The sequence below is a fragment of the Prinia subflava genome, chromosome 12, assembly GCF_021018805.1.
Source record: "Prinia subflava isolate CZ2003 ecotype Zambia chromosome 12, Cam_Psub_1.2, whole genome shotgun sequence".
Classification (NCBI taxonomy): Eukaryota; Metazoa; Chordata; class Aves; order Passeriformes; family Cisticolidae; genus Prinia; species Prinia subflava.
The window spans coordinates 16,227,224-16,236,217 of record NC_086258.1 but is presented as its reverse complement, the minus strand read 5'-3'; positions in this window follow the sequence as shown (position 1 = coordinate 16,236,217).

Sequence of the window (8,994 nt, the reverse complement as noted above, 5' to 3'; positions counted from 1 at the left end):
ACTTTTGTCTAAAATTTGCCACTTTCCTGTGGAGGAAGAAACAAATATCTTTCTCTTCTGGAGAATCTGTCCTTTTTGGGTGATTTTCATCCTGCACTGAAAACTTCAGGCTTGCTTTAGACTTGCAGCATTGCAAGGAGTAGAAGCCACCCAAAAAGAGACAGAGAGACTGTTCTGATTTAAGTAAAATACATTGTCTGAAAAGTAATTCAGTTATAAAGTGCTCAGTGTGTTTTATTGCATCTTTCATTTGATTATTGTTTAAAGCTCAGACTGTAGGTTTATATATCTATATTCTGGCCTGGTTTTCATAGAAGCAGATGGTGTATGTCTGCCAATCGATCTGTCCTGAAGTGGCAGAGTAAAGCCCTTTCATTATAGCAAAAATAATTTAGAAAATTCCTGAGCTCACTCCTTTGTGTACAAAATTGACTTCTGGTGCAAAGCAAGTTTTATCACTGCTCAAACTGGTATTGATCAAACTATCTAAAATTGTGTTACGGCTTCAGCAGCCCTCCTGGAAACACCTACAAGAATAAGGTTTTCTGTTTAAATTCCAAAATCAATCTTGATGCTGTGAAGTATAATTTTTAAACGAATTTTAAATGTGATTACTGGTCTTGATCTTCTATAAGAGAAAATGATAACGTGTAGTAATGCTGTCCCTTTTTTTCCCCATTTCCTCCTCTGAAAATAATTAATTTAAATATTACTAATCTTTTTTAATACATCCAGTACAGTTTTAATTTTGGGATTAAAGATACATCTTAGAACTCCAGTTATGAAGAAAATTCTCAAGACTAAATAGGGGCATGCTGAACTCAGAGCTCTTGGTAAAATTCTCTGTAAAAAATCCAGATACAGACAAATGTCAAGATACTGTGTATTTTAGAAATGTAATGTAACAACTAAAAGAAAAAAATATAACCATCTTAAAAATGTCATAACTTCAGAAAATGGAATTATTTTAATCTACCTTCAGGTCACAGAAAGAAAACACTATATTACCATTCTGGGAAATAATGTTAAAGATTTTTTTTTTTCCCCCACTACTCTTAATGACTTTTTATCTGCACATGTAGATAACTCCCCCAGGACTTGAATTTCCATTATCCAAATTAATTCATTATCTAGGAGTACTGAACTCCATTGGTGAGAGTTTGGGTTCTAAATGTGTTCATTGGTTTTGAAAACTGCACTTTGGCTTTTTGCTTCCTTAAGCCAGGAGGAGGAACCTCCTTCAGACTGAAGTGACCCCACAAAAAATAACTTTTGCACCCACCTGCTTTATCTTTCTCCACCTTGATGGTTTCCAAGGCTTTTCAGTCCATCAAATGCATAAATGTAGAGGTAGAAACACATTGGCATTAAAAAAAAACCCAAAAAGAAACCTGAAACTGGAGCAATTTTACCCTCAAAAACAGCAGTTCCCCCTTCGCCCTGCTTAAGCATCAGGAGCTGATTTGCAGAATAAACCTGGGGTAGAAGTTTTTATTCCCAAAACAGATCCAGACTCTGAACACATGGCCCATATCAGGAAATGGTCTTTTGCAAGAAGTTGTTTTGATTTTAGGGGAATTGTCCTTCTCTGTTTATCATCAATTAGTCTCACAATCAAGTATGAAATAAAGGAAATGAGAAAAAAACTAATGCACAGATGTACATCCTGCCTGGAACTCCCTGCAGCAGCTGACATGTTTTTCTACTACAATGGGAATGATAAAATCATTGCATGTTAGAAAGTAAAGCTCTGGCTTTTTGGAGTGAGAAATCTCAGTGCTGACATGTGTCTTGTGGTTTTAGTAGAGATTTGGAGAGCTTTTAGGCTTGAATCTCTGAGGTAAGCTCTGGCAAGGCTGATTTCCTACAAAGTGGGTCAGGGAAGAAGGAGATACTAATTACACCCAAAATCTTTGGACAACTATTCTCTAAATCTAGATATAACAATGGAAGAGAAGAATTGAGCTGAACATGCCCTGATTTACAATTCATCAGGTTGCAAGGTTGATTTTTATCATATTAATGTCATCAGGCAACTAGAAAGAGCAATCTAACATGTGGGGCATTGTTAGGATTTGTTTTTAATGTTATCAATCTTATACACAACGTTATCTTGAAGCAATAGGTTCACAGTGCTGCTGTTGGTACAATCTAACCTGTGCATCTTCTCTGGTAACCCTTAAGGTACTGGGAAATAATGATTTTGTTCACACAAATTTGAAATATTTAGGTCTGTACATCATTGAAGTATGTGGTTTTTGTGATATTTATTGGGTGTAAATAAGTCTGTGCAAGTAAAAATGTACCTGGGTGAGTGAGCAGCTATTTCGTGATTTTTCCAAACACTTCCTCTGATTTTCTGCAATTGCTGCTACTCTTACCTGCAGGGCAGGTGGGATAGAAATTAGCAGGCACATGTTGTGTCTTAATTGTGGAGCTGAAATGTCACTGTCAGAGCTCAAGGTTTTGTTGGCAAGGCTGGAAGATGATCACAAGTAAGCCCAACATAAAACACAGCCCTGGTTTATATTGACAGTATTTCTTCCAGCCTGTTCTTGTCTCTCTCATCTGGAATTCTCTGCCACAGCCTCTTCATGAGCACTGAGCTTCCAGGTTCACAGAGTCCTTTTCCTTCCCAGAGGACAGAGCCCCTGCTCTGCTCAGCTCTCCTCCCTTGCACTGCAGAGAAGCTGGGGAGGAATACAAATGCAAAGCCCTTGATGTCTCAGGGACCAAAGGTCTCTGGGGCACCCCAGGGTGGTTCCCCATCCCTGCTTTTCCCCATATCCCCCATCTCTGCTCTTCATATCAGAAGGAACCATAAAAACTTCTGGTCCTGTTCCTAAACCTCCCATTCCTCCACAGCTTTGTCCTTGGTGCCACTTGGAACAGTTTATCACCTCCCCAGGCCTGTTGAGAGTAGTGTTACAATAAAACTAAATATCAATATTGTTAATTCATAGTTATATGTACAGTCTGTGAGGCTCATAGTATTTTTTTAGGTTACTAACTTTGAAATGAGCTCCCATATATTTGTTTTCATGGTCTGTACATGAAGCACTTTTTTAGGGTCACATTGAAAAAAAAAACCTGCTGAATCTTCTAAATTCTGTCCAGAAAAGTTCAGAAGAGATTACAGATATGTGCTTATTACAGATTTTCTGAGTTACTGATTTAGAAACTTTAATTTGCTAGCAAGGTAGCAAGAAGTAGGATCAGTATTTGGAAAAGAAGGAAGCCTCTAATTTTCATTTTTCTCTGGCTGGCACTTAAAAATTTTTGAAAAAACTAATTTCTGAGCCAAAGTACTGATTCCAACTGTGACATCAGCAGCTTTGGGCTGCATCCTCCCCCAGCAGAAATATTTGACAAATTTTCACTGTTTGCAAGTTTTCCTTTGAATTCAGCTGGAGTCTCCCTGACAGTGAGCTATAGTTGAAGTTCTCAGGCAGCCTAAACTCATCTAAATTATAGCTGCTCTCCTCATGCCTTGAGTCACAATCTCAGCATGCTCAGTTCTGCCCTTGCTGCCTTCTGGCACTGCTGAGCATGTGGTTAACTGGTTCAGGAAGCTGATTGAGACAAAAAATACAGCCCTGTAAAGGGGAGAGAACAGAATTTAACTCAATCATGCCCTGACCATCCCATTATCCACTCTGTGCTGGTGGGAGTCTCCCAGAGAGAAGGGGAACCAATCTTGCAGGGACTTCAGCTGATTTGGAACAGCATCCCAAAATGGGAGCTGTGGAAGTGGAGGAATGTGGATTCACTTTCTGATTTATGATGTCTCAGAGAATCCCAACTTGCACTGGCCTTTCCTGCCACATAGTTTTGTGACCAGTGGCCAAAAGCAGTGTAGCTGTAGCCATCACAGGGCAGCTCCACGTGAGATCTCTCCATGTTCCTTCAAAGCTTAACTCTGTGATGCTCCAGGCTAAAGCTTTGCCTATTGTAGGAAAAAAAAAAAAAGGAAAAAGAGCTGATTTTACTATTTCTCTCTGTGTCTGCTCCACTGAATCACAGCCTGGGGCAGTAGAATGAGTCTTCCTGGCAGAGCAAAGCTCAGTCTCTGGTGATTTACTCTCTTATGGGTGCTCTGACCTCCCCATCCACTTCCCCTGTTTACTTTTGAAATGACCAATTTAATCAGGCACACGTACAACACAGGGATGGGTGTATGAATATCCAAATATATGAGAGAGGGAATTTCAGATGTTTTATCTTTCATTAGCTAATAACAGCAGTAATGACCTCAGCAGTACAGGATGTCTTCTGCAAAATTAATAACCACATGAGGGTTAATGGCCCAAGGCGATGAACTCTCTCAGACAATCATTAATCTGCCTTGATGATTATCGCTTCATTACTGCACACTGGAACCTCCTTCCCGTGCCAGTAAATGCTTGATTTCAGCCCTCCCCACTGAGGTGCACAAGCTTTTCTTTCTTCTGGGCAGGCAGGAGAGCAGAAGAAAGCTCTGAGGTGCAAATAAACGTAACGATTGTGAGAGGCATGAAACTCATTTAAACACGAGTTTGGAGAACATGTTTCCCCAATGATTGTCTGTTTGCTGCCTACATATTAAATGGAGTTTTAAGGGTATTTTTTGTTTATATTTTTGAGTAGCTGTAGTCTGGGAAACAATATGTTGGCTTATGAAGCAAAGACTCTCTGAGGTGGTTAAGTATATAGACTGTTTAATTGCTTGGGCTGTGTATTTAGATGGTGCTCATTAGTGCACAGTCCCTGCTTTCCTTCCCAGGAATAATAACGTCCTGCAGCTGAAAATGTTTCCCATCCATTGCTGCTATTGATCTGAATTTAGACCTGCAGACTCGGTGTGGAGAAAAGGGAGCTGAGACATCCAGAACAAAACTGCATCAGGATATTTACCACAACCAGCCCCTGCAACAGACTGAATTTTTTATGGCATCTTCTTCCTGTCTGTCTGGAATAGTCTGGTTTTTTTGGAACAAGGCCAGTATCTCCAGAAGAAGAGGGCTCTGAAAGCATATCATCCTGCTGGCTGTGGAATATAGAAATTTGCACCATCCCACGTCCAGTCCTTTTTCTCTTGTCAGCTATGACAGCTGTGCACATTAACCTTCAGAACCCCTTCTTTATTTTTTTTCTGCTTTATCATCTCTAGTATTAATTGGACAATGATTCCTATAGGGAGGGTGCTGCATAACCAGTTCAAATTTGGGTAGGTAATTAGGACCTCTAACCACCAGCTCCAAGTTAGGAACAGCTCTCAGTCATTTGGATTTTGCAGCAGCCCCTAGACCTGGGATACAATTTTGCAGTTTCTCTGCCTTACTGAGTTACAAAATATAAACTATTTACTCTTTTTTGTTGTTTGTTTGTTTGGTTTTTTGTTTGTTTTTTGTTTTGTTTTTTTGTGTGTGTTTTTTTTGGTTTTTTTTGTGTGTTTTTTTTTTTTTTTTTTTTTTTTTTTTTTTTTTTTGCATTGTTTTCTGGTTTTGTTTGTGGAACGTGGGAGGTGTAGCTGAGAATTATTGATGTAAAGAAAGTGCAGTCATCAACAACGATGGAGGGGGTTTATTAGGGATGGGAGAGCTCTGTAAGACTCCCCAGGGTCAGCCTGATACTGCACAAGGGCAGCTGAACAAAACACTGCCATGCCTGAATCTCAGACATAAACTGGGGATTGGGAAGTGACAGTTGGGAAAATTCATAACCTCAGCTTGCAAAGTGTCTTTCCTGTGCTCTCTGATAGATCAAGGTAATGGAAAACTTCCCAGCAAGTCCTCACCCACACAGCACCCAAACTGTAAAAGGGATTTCCAAACAACAGCCAGGAAAAGTGAAGTGCACCAGGAGCTGTAGTGATGACACCAGTGATTATTCATATATGACACCAGTAATTATTCCATTCAGCACACGGCTTTGTAGTTTTGGCAGGCCTTGTGTCCTTGCTTTTCTTGGAGACTGATCCATGCTGGCAGCCTGGGCCTCCATCCCACCCTCTGTGTCCCGTAGGATCCCGGGGTGCTCAGCAGCAGATCTGATGGGGAATTTTCCATGCTGTGCTCTCCAGTCAGCACTCCCCACGTGTTCAGCAGTTCCAGAACCTCATCCCATTGTACAACTAATTTACAGCCAGGGAAATGATAAACAAGGTGATGATTGAGTGTAATTCACGGCCCATGTAATGATAGAGCTGTCAAACATTGCTGCAGCTCAGTTGGTTTCTGCATTTGGTGAGTTTTTGTTTTTATCATTTTTGAACAGACCAGGCCTGGGCTTTTTTTTCTGGTCTGCTGAGTTTGTTAATTGCTCACAGCTAAATTTTTTTTTTTCAAGTACAAGGTCACCAACCTTCAGTCTGAGAACCTGGTTGTAGCCAGTTGTAAATAACAACAGAGCTGATGGGAAATTTTGCCTTTTGGTTCTGAAACAACCTGAGGTAAATGGAAAAAAGAAGTTTTGTCCACTGGTCAATGAAAAAGAGAACTTCAATTCTCTGAAAAACATCCAGGATGCTACAGTATTAAATACAATAAAAATAAACAAACAAGCAAACACCAACAAATAACAGAAACGTGTCAAAACTGTTGCTTTTATAAAGATATCCTGTCCATAGCTGGTTGGAAATACAGCCATATACACAATATAAAGATTAAATCAGAAGGAAAACACTGAACACCTGTTTTTGATAGGATTATTGATTGCATATGCATAATTTTATGATGGATTAAGCAACAAATTTGTAGAGACCTGCTTGGAATTGCTTTCCCACAAGCACACAACCAGTGGGGAGAAGTCAGAGTAGAACTGCATCTCTTCTGTTTGAAAACTCCCAAGTACACTTTTGAAATGGTGGTAAATGAATCATATTAACCAGTGCAATCCAGCAAAGAATGGAACAGCACAGCACACAACTCTGCTTTCAGCCTAGTGTGGGCTGCTGGTGCAGACTGGGATTTCTCAGCACGTTGCCCCTCAGTGCAGTGGCACCTGCTGTCCATCCATACAAGGGTAACTCTTCTCAGGGGGCAAAATATTCCTCTTGTTTCCATCAGCAGAGTGTTCCTCTGAAGTTACTCTTGCATGTCAATAATGTGAGCTGCTTTAACTCCAGGCTAATTGTCAGGGATAGTTCCATATGCCACATGTCAGGGGAGGAAATAAGAACATTTGTCACCTGCTCACGAGAAGCTTCTGGCAGTGCCTCACACGTTATTTCTTTGCTTCACCTGGCACTGACTCATTAATGCTGTGTTGAATCAATTTGGGCTGCCACGCCTGCAAAAGCATCACAAACTGAGTCAAGATTTCAACAAAAGTATTGATCATCAGCTTATTGTTCACCTTATAGTTAATACATGTTTTTGTGTTCATGTCTGAGTAGAACCCTCTCCAATTAAACCCTTGCAGGCTTCCATCCTTATCAGTTGTGCCCCAGATGCATTTCACCATCTCAAGACAATTTTTAGACAGCTTTTCTCTACTCCCTGGAATTTTTCTGCCTTTTCATGAGTCCTGTCCATGAAGTGAGCAGCACCAGTGCACAGCAGGACAGCAGGACAGGATATGTCTGTAAATTCCATTATCATTGCAGAATTAGCAGGGTGAATCTTTGCTGGGTTTTCGGGAGTTTGGTTTTGTTTTGGGGGGTTTTTTTGTGTGTGTTTGGGTTTTTTTTAAAGAATAGGTAGGTAGGTGTTTACAGCTCAGTGCAGTGTTTAAGCTCAATGACCTTGATTCTGCTCCCAAAACTGACATACCATGTTTCCTTATTAACATCTCATCTCTCACCTAATCTCTCCTCCCTTCCAGCCTATCTGCTCAGAGGACATTAAACACTGACTTCAGGAAGTGCTTCAGTGGGGAGATTTAAAATTAGGTTGTGAAACAATCAACCTTTTAAATAAATACTTGTTAGTGTGCTTGGCTTCTCTGGCTGCCTCCTGAGGTAGAAGGATCACACTCTGATTTCTCATCTCTTATTCCCCCTTCTCCCCCCCTTTTCCTGGCATTAATTCTGGCTACCAGGGATTGAAGTTTTATTGAGAAAGGCCTTTTGATGTGTTGCTTTAGCTGATGAGAAAGATGGCAGAAGGTCAAGCAAAACAGATTTGTCTGCAGGCATGTCCTGCCAGACAGGCACTGCTCCAGCAGAAAGGGGCAATGTGTTAAGGGGTTTGTGTATGGAGTGATATTTGCAACATCTTTTGAACACCAGTGTCCAAATCTCAGGCCATCAGCAGTGCTTGTCACCTCCCAGCAGGCCGCAGTTTCATCAATAAAATCTGGGAGCCATCAGTCACAGACCTGAACCTGTATTTGGGTGCTCTGGGCACAGAAATGTGTAAAGTGGGATTGGATGGTGTTACCATAAAATCAGATTGTTAAATAGCTGGTATGAACCATGAGGACAGCATTGCTCATTTTTAATGCAGTTCCTTTGACATTAGCCTGATATATTTGGCTGTAGAGTGGCTGCATGTCTCACTCTGCAGTCTGTTACACAGGATCTCTTATTTTTTCTTTATTTCAATATGACTGTCTACTTCTCAAAATATTTGGGATTCAAATCTGTTAATCATGTGAGTAATCCCCTTAGCTGGCTGAATGAAGACCATTTTCTTGAATAAGAGTGAAAAATAATAGCTGTGAAGGCTTTTCTAGGCATTGTAATAGAATCTTCTGGAACAGTCATTTAGCAGAACACAAATGATGGAGTTTAGTCCCGGGAGAAGCTGTCTGAGCTTCTGGTTTCTGTGTAAGGAATAAGCTTGTAATTATTTCTTACTGTTTTTTGAAACTGTGTGCACTCCACTTTCATTTATTTTACAAATTTGGTGAGACTGCTGTAGTCACAGAACAGCTCTGGCAGGTCAGAGGAGTGAGAACAATCTGGAATTCTTGAGAATGCAAATTTTCCATCCCTGCCCTTCTGGCAAGGAGCTCCTGCAGAAGGGAAGTCAGCACTTGCTGTCCAGTGCAAACATTTGCTGCCACCTCTTC